Source organism: Zalophus californianus, chromosome 5 (genome assembly GCF_009762305.2).
Source record: "Zalophus californianus isolate mZalCal1 chromosome 5, mZalCal1.pri.v2, whole genome shotgun sequence".
NCBI lineage: Eukaryota > Metazoa > Chordata > Mammalia > Carnivora > Otariidae > Zalophus > Zalophus californianus.
Genome location: NC_045599.1, coordinates 97,922,001 through 97,934,253, shown reverse-complemented (window position 1 = coordinate 97,934,253; position 12,253 = coordinate 97,922,001). Strand labels below are relative to the sequence as shown.

Here is a 12,253-nt window from a genome sequence, read left to right as displayed (position 1 = left end):
TGTTTAGGTGCGTAGCTGTAGATCATTTATCCCATTGTGTGACTGTACCATAACTTATTCATTGCACTCTTGATGAAGATTCAAGTTGTTCCTCCCTCCCTCCCTCCCTCCCTCCCTCCCTTCCTTCCTTCCTTTATCCTTTTACAAACAGTGCAGCCATCAATATGTTGAAAAATAGATCCTGGCATACATTTGCAAGTTTCGTTAGTATACATGTTTGTTAATAGCATTGTAGGGTTGTAGAGTATATGTAAGTTTAAGTCAGAATATGCTGGATATGTAATTAAGTAACAACAACACCAGATCTCAGTGGCTATGTAATGGGGGTTTATGGCTCTGTCCTATTACACGTACATTATTTGGGGACTGGGGATCTGCTCCCTATCTTCTTCAGTCCAGGACCAGTCTGAAAAAGAAGCCCCAAATGATAATATTGCCATGATTGTACCGGAGCATACAACAACTTGCAAGTAAAAGCTTCTACTTTTAGACAACATCATATACAACACTTCCATTCATATTTTATATGCTAAAGTAAGTTACATGGCCAAATCTGAATTCAACAAGGTGGGATGTAAAATGCGGGGAAGGGCACTGCAGACAAATATGACAGTACATTTAGTGACAGTAATATAATCTACCAATATAGTCTGTATATAACTTAGTATTTTACTAGTGATGTCAAGCTGTAGTCAGAGTAGTTGCATCAAATTTCACTTCCACCAAAAAGATCAGAATTCTGTTCACATCTTCACCAGTGGTGCTTCATATTATCTCACTTTTAAATTTTTATCAGTCTTAATGGGGATGAGTGATGTCCCATTGTTGTTTTAATTTGCATTTCCCTAATTATTAATGAGGTTGAACATCTTTTCAAATGTTATAGGCCATTTAAAAAATTATGTGAAATTAATGCAATTAATTAATGTGAAATTAATTAATGTGAAATTAATGCTGCAATTATGTCTTCGAAGAGAACTTAATGTTTTTCAATTATTTTGAAGTAAGTTTAGATTTACACTTAAAGTTGCATCACTATATACAGAGATCTAATATACTCTTCACTTAGAATTCATTTTTCTAAACCATTTGATAGTAAGTTGGGACATGATGCCCCATTACCTCTTAATACTTCAGTTTGTGTTTTTTATGTAGAAGAGTAATAGTACATCCATCAAGATCAAGAAGTTAACAATGATCTAATATCACCTTTAGTCCAGAGATACCATTCAAGTTTTGATATAATTAAGTGTTCCTTATAGACCCAGGATCCAGTCCAGGAGCACGTTTGGTTCTCATGTCTCTTTAGTCTTCTGCAATCTAGAGTAGTTCCTCTGTCACTGTTTCTCTTCATACCTTGACATTTCTAAGGTGTACAGGCAAGTTACTTTGTAGACTGTCCCTTCATTTGGAATGTGATATTTTCTTGTCATTCATGCTTTTTGCTTTGAATTCCACAGAAGTCATATTGTGCTATTCTCAATACATCATATCGGGAGGCACACCACATTGATTTGTCCCAGTACTGGTGATGTTAACTTTTATGTTTTGGTTAGGATGTTGAATGACAGAAACCTACCCTCTAAAATTAATTAATTTGGATATTGTACCTAAATTGATAAGTCACTTAGGAGTATATTATGAGAACATTCTTTGAAATTATATACTAATCCTGCTCCTCATTCACCTACCAGATTTAGGATCCATTAATGATTCTTTTCCTGACTTACTTATGACACTGGTGCTTGCCAAATAGTGATTTTCTAATTCTATCTAGATTTACCAGTTAGCATGCTACTGCAAGGTAGAGTTTTTCCCTCCTTTCCATTTAATCAATCAATTAATTTGTATTTGTTTACTTATATCAGTATATACTTGTGTATTCCTATTTTACTCAAAGGTTTACAATCCCTTACTACCGCTATTTATTTTCATGGTAAAATTATCTAAGACATGGCTGATGGAAGCCCCTTCAACCTGGCTTCTGTGACCTTTGACATGTCCTTATCATACTTTGAGCATTTCCTTATGTTCTGGCTCACCTAGTTGTTATAGGCTCATCTTATATTTTCCCTGTCAAATCAGCCATTCTTTATGGAGTCTAAGTTCTTTTAGTGAAGAATGGTGTTTAGAAACTAAGATCTAGGTATTCAGTAGGTTCATTGCTACTGAGGTATCATTGCTTCTAGGTTCTTTTATTAAACACAGATAGGAAATATAGGTCTATATGTGTATGTGCGTGTACACATACACACCCCTATATATGTAGGTAGGCAAGGTAAAAATCTTGAGTTTATACTGATATTTTCTGATGCTAATTGAACACCACAGAGTTTAATCTAGTCTTCCCTTTTCCACGTTCCTAACTCCCTTCTCCAACAGTGAGAAATCTGGCTTCCAATGCCCTTAGTCTGTTTACTTATTAGATCAATCTTCTCTGTATGTAGTCAAACTTATGGATTAGTCAGCCCAAAGGTGAATCCTTATGCACTGATCATTCTCTTCCACTGGTCCTCATTCCTTTTAGGCACACAAACCAAAAGTTCACCAAAAGAAGGGAAAGCAATAAGGAGGGAAAACAAGTCAGAAAGCTCAGCTCTGGACATGAGCCCTTCCTGTTTGGGGTAATCCAAGGCCAAGCCCCTGACATTCACAGGTACTATTTAAAATTTCAGATCTCTGCAAAGGAGAAGGAGTACATGGAGAAGAAGTACTTAATTTTTTTTTTTTCTCATTAAACTTTTGTTTTAATGGGTCTCAAAATTCTGTGACAGATTTTTGGTCAAGTTGTTTCCATTAAAAAGTACTGATTTTAAAAACTAATAACTTAAAACTGACACACACACACACACACACACACACACACACACACACACACACACACACACACACACACACACACACACACACACACACACACACACACACACACACACACACACACACAACAAATGGTCCACAAAACTTTCTCCTTTCCTTCTGAAGTTTTTACGATGCATTGTTACCATTAACCAGTCTTTTACGATTAAACTTAAATGGCCAATTGACACAAACAGTTCTGAGACCGTTCTTCCACCATTGATTAAGACTGGGGTGGCAGGTATTGGGGATAATATTCATTTAGCCTTCTGAGCTTTCTGGGCAGACTTGGTGACCTTCCCAGCTCCAGCTGCCTTCTTGTCCAGTGCTTTGATGACACCCACAGCAACCATCTGTCTCATGTCACGAACAGCAAAACAGCCCAAAGGAGGAGTCAGAGAAGCTCTCAACACACATAGGCTTGCCAGGAACCATATCAACAATGGCAGCATCACCAGATTTCAAGAACTTGGGACCATCTTCCAGCTTTTTTCCAGAACAACAATCTATCTTCTCCTTCAGCTCAGCAAACTTGCAAGCAATGTGAGCTGTGTGACAATCCAGCACAGGTGAATATCCAGTGCTGATTTGGCATGGATGGTTCAGGATAATCACCTGAGCCGTGAAGCCAGCTGCTTCCATTGGTGGGTCATTTTTGCTGTCACCAGCCACATTGCCACAACGAGCATCTTTGACAGATATGTTCTTGACATTGAAGCCCACATTATCCCCAGGAAGAGCCTCACTCAAAGCTTCATGGTGCATTTCAACAGACTTTACTTCAGTTGTAACATTGGAGCAAGGGTGACCCCATGCCAGGGTTTAAGAATACCAGTCTCCGCTTGGCCCACAGGGACAGTACCAATACCACCAATTTTGTAGACGTCTTGGAGAGGCAGACGCAAGGGCTTGTCAGTTGGATGAGTTGGTGGCAGAATGCAGTCCAGAGCTTCAAGCAGTGCGCTTTCACTGGCATTCCCATCTTTACAGGTGACTTTCCATCCCTTGAACCAAGGCATGTTAGCCCTTGGCTCCAGGGTGTTGTCACCATTCCAACCAGAAATGGGCACAAATGCTACTGTGTTGGGGTTGTAGCCAATTTTCTTAATGTAGGTGCTGACTTCCTTAATGATTTCCTTGTATCTCTTCTGGCTGTAGGGTGGCTCAGTGGAATCTATCTTGTTAACACCAACAATTAGTTGTATTACACCCAGTGTGTAAGCCAGAAGGGCATGCTCACGGGTCTGCCCATTCTTGGAGATACCGGCTTCAGATTCACCAACACCGGCAGCAACAATCAGGACAGCACAGTCAGCATGAGATGTGCTTGTAATCACGTTTTTGATAAAGTCTCTGTGTCCTGGGGCATCAGTTATGGTCACATAATACTTGCTGGTCTCGAATTTCCACAGGGAGATATCAATGGTGATAGCACATTCACGTTCAGCTTTCAGTTTATCCAAGACCCAGGGATACTTGAAGGGGCCCTTTCCCATCTCAGCAGCCTCCTTCTCAAATTTTTCGATAGTTCTTTTGTCGATCCCACCACATTTGTAGATCAGATGACCAGTAGTGGTAGACTTGCCCGAATCTACATGTCCAATGACGACGATGTTGATGTGAGTCTTTTCCTTTCCCATTTTGGTTTAGGTTGAGAGGTGGTTTTCGCGACACCTGTGTTCTGGCGGCAAACCCGTTGCAAAAAAGCAGAAGTACTTAATTTTATGTAGATGAATTTATCAATTTTTTTTATGGTTTCTGTTTTTTTACAACTCATTCAAGAAGTCTCCTACACCCGAAAGCACTGGAATGTTCTCAAATATTGTCTTCTCAGTGGTACATATTTCTGCCTTCACATTTAGGTCTTTAATGTCCTTGGAATTGATTTTTTTTTTTCCTGTGGTATGAATTTGGGTTCCAAATTATTTCTATTTTTCCATGTGTATAACCAACTGTCTCAGCAACATTTATGGAAATGTCCATTCTTTCCCCACTGATTTGAAATACTGTCTCTGTTGTATTTTAGGCTCCATACACTGTTTTATTAGTGTATTCAGTAATCCCTGTACAGTACCAATACTGTTTTATTACTCAGGCCTGGACTAGCTACCTAATTTGATGGCCCAGAGCAAAATGAAAATGTGGAGACCTTGTTTAAAAACTATGAAGAATTTCACAACACTGAGAACAGAGCATTAGACCAAGCACGTGGCCCTTCCAAGAACAGGTCATACACCCATAATGCTATCCTTCACTAGAACTGAATATATCTTGTTGTTTCTGTTAGGTAATTGTGCTATCAGAGTGTCTTTCTTCTTCCAAATCACTGCAAATTCATTTTCTTTCTGTAGGAATCCACTAAATATCACATGTGAAGATTTCATTCCTAAAATAAGTCTACCTCTTGGATTGTACTTTTCTAGAATATATATATATATATATATATTTTTTTTTTCTTTCCCCTCCAAGGGGCTGCTTCAAAAATGTGCAACAAACTTGTGGCTTAAAATAACAGAAATATGTTGTCTCACAGTTCTGGAGGCTAGAAATTTAAAATCAGGATGTCACCGGGGCCATACTCTTTCTGAAATCTGCAGAGAAAAAGAATATCCTTGCATTTTCTGAGCCTCCAGTGGTGGCCATCCATTCTTGGCATTCCTTGGCCCCGAGATGCATCACTCCAGTTTCTGTGTCCATCTTTGCATGGTGCTCTCTCTGTATGTCTCCTGTCTTCATGTAGCTATCTCCTTATAAGGACAGTAGTCAAATTAGGAGCTCACCCTACTCTAGTATGATTTCATCTTAATTAATTATATCTGCAAAGACAGTATTTCAAAAATGAAATACAGGGTATTTCATTGAGGTACAGGGAGTTAGGATTTCAACATATCTTTTTCTGTAGGGGAGAAAAAATTCACCCCCTATCAGATACCATGAAGTTCAGAGCTAAATAACAAGATCAGTGATAACACCTATGATTTCCATAGCTATATTTTTTCTTAATCCTAATATACTAGTTCTCAATTATATTTTACCTAGACCTAATTATTCACTTCCGTTTCTGTTAAATATATTTGTGTGTCTGTGTGTCTGTGTGTGTGTGTGTGTATCTTTGTTAGAGCTACCTTCACTTTTTTGTGGAATGATGTGAGTAGTGAGTGAGCTTTCAAACTAAAGATTTATCACCTAAAGATTTATCTTTAGGTGTTATTCAGTTACCACACAAACCTGCCAGTCTATCCACAAGTTTCATTATGAGGAAGGAGAGTATGTGATGGTTATCCTTTCAGGTGTGGTATTACACTACCTGTATTAATGTACACATTCAACCTTTTTAAAGTTATATAACCTCCTTAGTTCTCACATTTCCTAAGTTTAAAAATGAGAATAAAAGTTGTATTTCAAGTGCCCACCACATGATAAGTACCCAATGAATATTAGCTTTGATTAGATATTTTTGTAACTTAATATGGCTAACAATTAAAGATATGTGCAGTTTATAAATTATCAACCATAATTCTGCTCCAAGTGGCTTAAAAGGGAATTCATGCATTTATTTATTCAACAGATATTCATTGAATGCCTAGTGAATGATAGCCATTTTCCTAAGTAAACTCATATGTCCTCTAATCCAAGAATAGTACCCAATACACAGTAAATGCTCAATAAATCAATGTTGAATGAAGGAAAACAAAGTCCCTGATATCACAGAACTTATAATCTAGTTGGAGGAAAGATGCATTGAATAAATACATAATGTAAAGTGCTGTTAAGTTCAGTGAAGAAAGATAAAGCAAGATGAGATAAGGGTGATGGAGTGTGGGGGTGGAAAGCAGTTTTAGAAGAAAACCATGAGTGACCTAACTGCCTTCCAGGCAGCAGGAATAGGATGCAAGAGCTGTGAAGTGGGAATGTGCTTGGCAGGTTTGGGAAACAGCAAGAGGCCATTGAGTTAGTAAAATAGAAGGTTCTTTCCACTTGAGCTATCTACTAAGGCCAAATACTTTTTTTTTTTTTTCTTTACGATATTTATTTGACAGAGAGAGAGAGGGAACACAAGCAGGGGGAGTGGGAGAGGGAGAAGCAGGCTTCCTGCAGAGCAGGGAGCCCAATGCAGGGCTTGATCCCAGGACCCTGGGATCATGACCTGAGCCGAAGGCAGTCGCTTAACTGACTGAGCCACCCAGGTGCCCCAGGCCAAATACTATTATATAAATGTAAAATGAGTCCCGTTTGTTGTATAAGAGCTCGAGAAGAAGGGAGAGAGAATTTGTCCTGGCTGGGTTGGTGATTGAAAATCTTGCAAAGGAGGAAGGATTTAAACATGGGTGGAACAGAGTCCCCTAAGTGTGACCAAGTTAAGAGCAGTGTCAGCATCTCAGAGGAGCTTATTAGCAATGCAGACTTTCGGGCCTCACCCCAGTCTACTTCCTGGGGGTGAAATCCAGAAATTGGTCCTTCAGTAAACTCTTATGGTGATTCTTACGCATGCCAGAGTTGCAAAGCACTGCTCCAGCACTGCTTCTTGAGCTTTAAGGAACAACTACATCACCTGGGCACTCAATTAAAATGCAGATTCTCATTCAGTGGGTCTGGGGTAGAGCCTGAGATTCTACATTTCTAACAACCTCCCAGATGAAGCAGACAACAGGCGACACACCAGGGCCTGAGAATTGATATTAGCCAACTTTTTCTGTAAAGGACCAGATAGTAAATATTTTAGGCTTTGCCAGCCTTTCGGTCTCTGTTCAAACGTGAAAGACAATACATACATGGATGGGCACATTCTCATAAAATTTTATTTATGAACACTGAAATTAGAATTTCATAAAATTATTATGTATTTCAGAATATTCTTTTTGTTTGTTTCTTTCAACCATTTAAAAACGTGAAAACCATTCTTACCTCACAGGCCATAGTTTGCTGAATATGGCCCTGGCCTAGAATAATGTTGTATAGGGCAGGGCGATTCCATTTTCTTGTCCCCCAATTGTATAATAAGTGCCTAGAATTTGTACAGGAGAAAGTTAAACAAGATAAATTTTTGCAAATGAGAAAAAAGCCTTCAGGAAAAATACGTTGTCATTGTTAATAGCATGTAAAGAATCATTACATGTTAATTATTTATGTAAATACAATACACATCTTATGCAACCATATAAAATACATGGTCAGAGAAACTGGAGGAAGGCTAACCTGGATATGACAGAAGATGAACATGATAGTTAGTTTCAAATATATGAAAGCTTGTCCTATTGTGGAAGAAAGCTGCATAGTCTGCTTTTCTACAGAAGGTAAAACTAGGATCAGTGGGTCTTACAGGGAAGTAGATTCCAATTCAACCTGAGAAAGAACTTAAACAGTTGGAGTTGTGCAACCACACAGCTGGTTTTCCCAGGAGGTGATGTTTTCAGAGTCGCCAGAAATAAAATAGAGAGTCTGATGAGCATGAGGGAAGAAGAAATTATGCATTGGATCTAGAGCAGATTCCATGTCTAATATTTTTCCAAACTGTATTTTCTTTTACATTCTCTCCAGTTGTCTCTGGCTTAATTCTTTTCTTTTTTAATTTTTTAGTTAACATATAATGTATTATTCGTTTCAGGGGTACAGGTCTGTGATTTATCAGTCTTACACAATTCACAGCGCCCACCATAGCACATACCCTCCCCAGTGTCCATCACCCAGCCACCCCATCCCTCCCACCCCCTCTACTCCAGCAACCCTCAGTTTGTTTCCTGAGATTAAGAGTCTCTTATGGTTTGTCTCCCTCTCTGGTTTTGTCTTGTTTCATTTTTCCCTCCCTTCCCCTATGATCCTCTGTCTTATTTCGCAAAATCCTCATATCAGTGAGATCATATGATACTTATCTTTCTCTGATTGACTTATTTTGCTTAGCATAATACCCTCTAGTTCCATCCTTGTTGGTGCAAATGGCAAGATTTCATTCCTTTTGATGGCTGCATAATATTCCATTGTGTGTGTGTGTGTGTGTGTGTGTGTGTGTGTGTGTGTGTGTGTGTGTGTGTGTATACACACACACACCACATCTTCTTTAATCCATTCATCTGTTGATGGACATCTAGGTTCTTTCCATAGTTTGGCTATTGTGGACATTGCTGCTATAAACATCGGGGTGCATGTGCCCCTTCAGAGCACTACATTTGAATCTTTGGGGTAAATACCCAGTAGTGCAATTGCTGGGTTGTAGGATAGCTCTATTTTCAACTTTTTGAGGAACTCTGGCTTAATTCTTAAGTCCACTCTGAATAACTATATAAAAAGCCTCCTATCTAGACTCTTCACCACCAGCCTTATCAACTCAATCCAATTCAACAGTGAAGTGTCAGAGAAATCCTTTGAAATCTCACCTCTGATTGTTACTTCCCTGTGCTCAAACCTTTAATAATTTAACTTTCCAGATTAATTATTCAGTAGTTTTTTTATTCTGACATTCAGTCCCCTTCATAGCCCTCACAAGTTTTTTATTCCCCACTTCTTGCTCACCCATTTGCAATGGACCACTTGTTAGTCACAGAGACCTCGCTTCTACACCCCTATTTTCCCTTGCACAAGCTATCCCCACAAGCTGCTGTACCCTTTTATCCACTCCCATTCCTATTTTTCATTTGTCTAAATCCTACTCATCTTTTATTTTTTTAAATTAAATTTAAAAAAACAATTAAGTAAGTTCCAGCACAGGGCTTGAAGTCAGGACCCTGAGATCAAGACCTGAGATGAGATCAAGAGTTGGATGCTTAACCGGCTGAGCCACCCAGGTACCCCCCTACTCATCTTTTAAAGCACATCTCTGTTACAACCTCCTCCATGAAGATAGGTATTATTCATATACACATGTGCACATATGCACATGTACATGCGCACACACACTCATTTGTATCTCCATTTTGAATTATCCTCATGGTATTTAATAGCCACTAGTTGTCTGAGCTATTTCTTTAGGAACTTGTCAGGGTCTGGGTCCTTTCCATCTCAGTATACTGTTTCATACATTCAACTCCCCCCTTACCTATTAAGCTTTTTACATTCTCGCCTCTTTTGTTCCTCACATGCTCTCAGTTCATTTCTGTTTCAAGGCTTCTGTGCCGCTAATGCTCTTCCTCAAGTCTAGACCTCAGCATGGCTGATTCTTTCCATCACTTAGATGTTAGTTCAAATTGTTAGGTCTTTTGACTATGCCATTTGCTCTCTACCCTATTGTTCTGGTTTTATTTTTTTTTAAGAACATGTATTACTCTCTGGCTCTATATTATTTCTTTGTTTACTTGTTTATGATCAGCTTTCGTGAAACATTACTAGAAAGTGAGGCCCATAAAAGCAGATGCTTTTTCTTTTTCTTTTTTTAAGATTTTATGTATTTTTTGACAGAGAGAGAGACAGTGAGAGAGGGAACACAAGCAGGGGGAGTGGGAGAGGGAGAAGCAGGCTTCCCTCAGAGCAGGGAGCCCAATGCGGGGCTCGATCCCAGGACCCTGGGATCATGACCTGAGCCAAAGGCAGACGCTTAAGGACTGAGCCACCCAGGCTCCCCGCAGATGCTTTTTCTAATGTGTAACTGCAGAAAAATACTGGGAACATGGTAGACACTGAGTGAATAAGTGGTTAAATAAATTAACTCTGAAATTATATGTGCTTTAAGAGCAGATATATTACCTGTGCATCTGTTCCTTCCCTTTAAGTCAGCATTCATTGAGAATGGGCCAAGATGGCTAGTGCAATGTCATGAATAAACTTTGTTGTATGGATTATTGCCATCAGAGTTCATTCCCTATCAAAGCAATGAACATCTATAATAAAGAGCCAAAAAACAATTGAGATGAGAAATACTTAATAAGTACTAAAAGCTTGTGAGTAAAGCAAGGTACAGAGCAGGCTGTAAAATATTATGTCTTTTTTGAGGGTGGTTAGCAATGACTGAAACTTGAGTTATATAGAAAAATATGGAAAGATGCATGTCAGGTTACTTTGGCAAGGATAATGGATAGAACATAGTGTGGGAAAAACAGGGAAAATGGACAAATAGAACAGTTAAAAAAACACATGAAAGCAAAAGCACTGTTGAACGGCACTCCTGTAAAAAGAATTTTTTGTTTCTATAATGCATGGGTAAAGGTTAGGGAATGTGAGGGCTGGAAGGTTCATGTAAACCTAACTTCAGGAGTATAGGTCAAGCAGAGAGGCTGGAAATAGGCTTTAATTTTTCCAGTACCCATCTGATTTGATGTTTCCTCAATAATATATCAGTGACACTTGGGCAGAAATTACACTGCTGGACCTCTGCTGAGCTTAAATGCCTTGGCGGGTAGAAGAGTTCTCTTTTGGTGTGTGCCTTCTGAAAAGTTATGATGAAAGTCATAGCAAGAGAATAAATAAGGCAAGCTAGTAGGCCACAGTTTCAGGAGTCACTTTCCTGATTACTATGGCAATTTTAAATACAGGGAGGAAGTCCAAAAAAAGGAGGAAATACTGTGAGAAGCAGAAAACTACATTTAAAATATAATAGAGACTCCTCCTTGTAGGTCTCCATTACAAGTCATCTGAGAGCGTGTGCCACTGCCAAAATCCTAAGGGCTCTCAGACTTGAGAGGCAGATGAAATGTCCACATCAATTCCTGTGGCATACACATCAAACACCCTCAGCAAATGCCCGGTGGATGGCACATGCCTGGAAAACAAGGAGCCATCCACATTATCTCTAATTGCACACCATGTGCTCTGAAAACCACCCACAAAAATACCACGCTGGAATCACAAAGGAACAGTCCTCATTATCCTTATTATCTTCCTCTTATGGAATTAAAGGAATAACAGTGTGCACAGTAATTTACCATTTTTCTTAGCTTTATAAACACATCAGAAAAGAGCTTTGTTGAATCAAGGCAAGTCCAGGAAATGGGCAACATAGGTAAACTCTTAGGTACTTGCATTTTAACTTTGCCTTCATATGGTGTGTGGTTAAGAGGAGTCTCTGGACTCACAGAATATGTCTGAACTTCTGTGATCTTGGGCAAGTCTGTCTACTCTCTAAACTTCAGAAAAACTCACTATAAAATATTCATAATTCCAGTAGACACGTCAATGATTGGTTGTTGGGAATTATATGAAAGGGTAGATGTAAAGTAGATGCAAAGTCTTGGCATATGCCAAGTACATAATAAGTGATGGATGTTAGCTATTCTTAGTGTTTTCTCATGACAGAATATAGTTCAAGCACATCTTTGTTGGGTTGGCTTGATAGTTAATGACTTTTAGAAGAAATGAAATGTTGGTACAGGACAGTCTAATTTTATGCCAAAAGTATAATCCTGAAAAGGACTCATAATCAAAAACTGACACAATTCAACAATAATTTTGCCCTAGTAACAAAAAGAAA

General features: G+C 38.8%; 1 protein-coding gene and 1 pseudogene across 1 annotated transcript in view; one reads left to right on the top strand and one right to left on the bottom strand.

Annotated features, from left to right (window-relative positions):
- Positions 1-12,253, top strand: part of TENM2 (teneurin transmembrane protein 2) — a 1,539,571-nt gene that overhangs the window by 99,172 nt on the left and 1,428,146 nt on the right. The window lies entirely within an intron of this gene.
- LOC113929314 lies at positions 3,117-4,499 on the bottom strand (annotated as a pseudogene).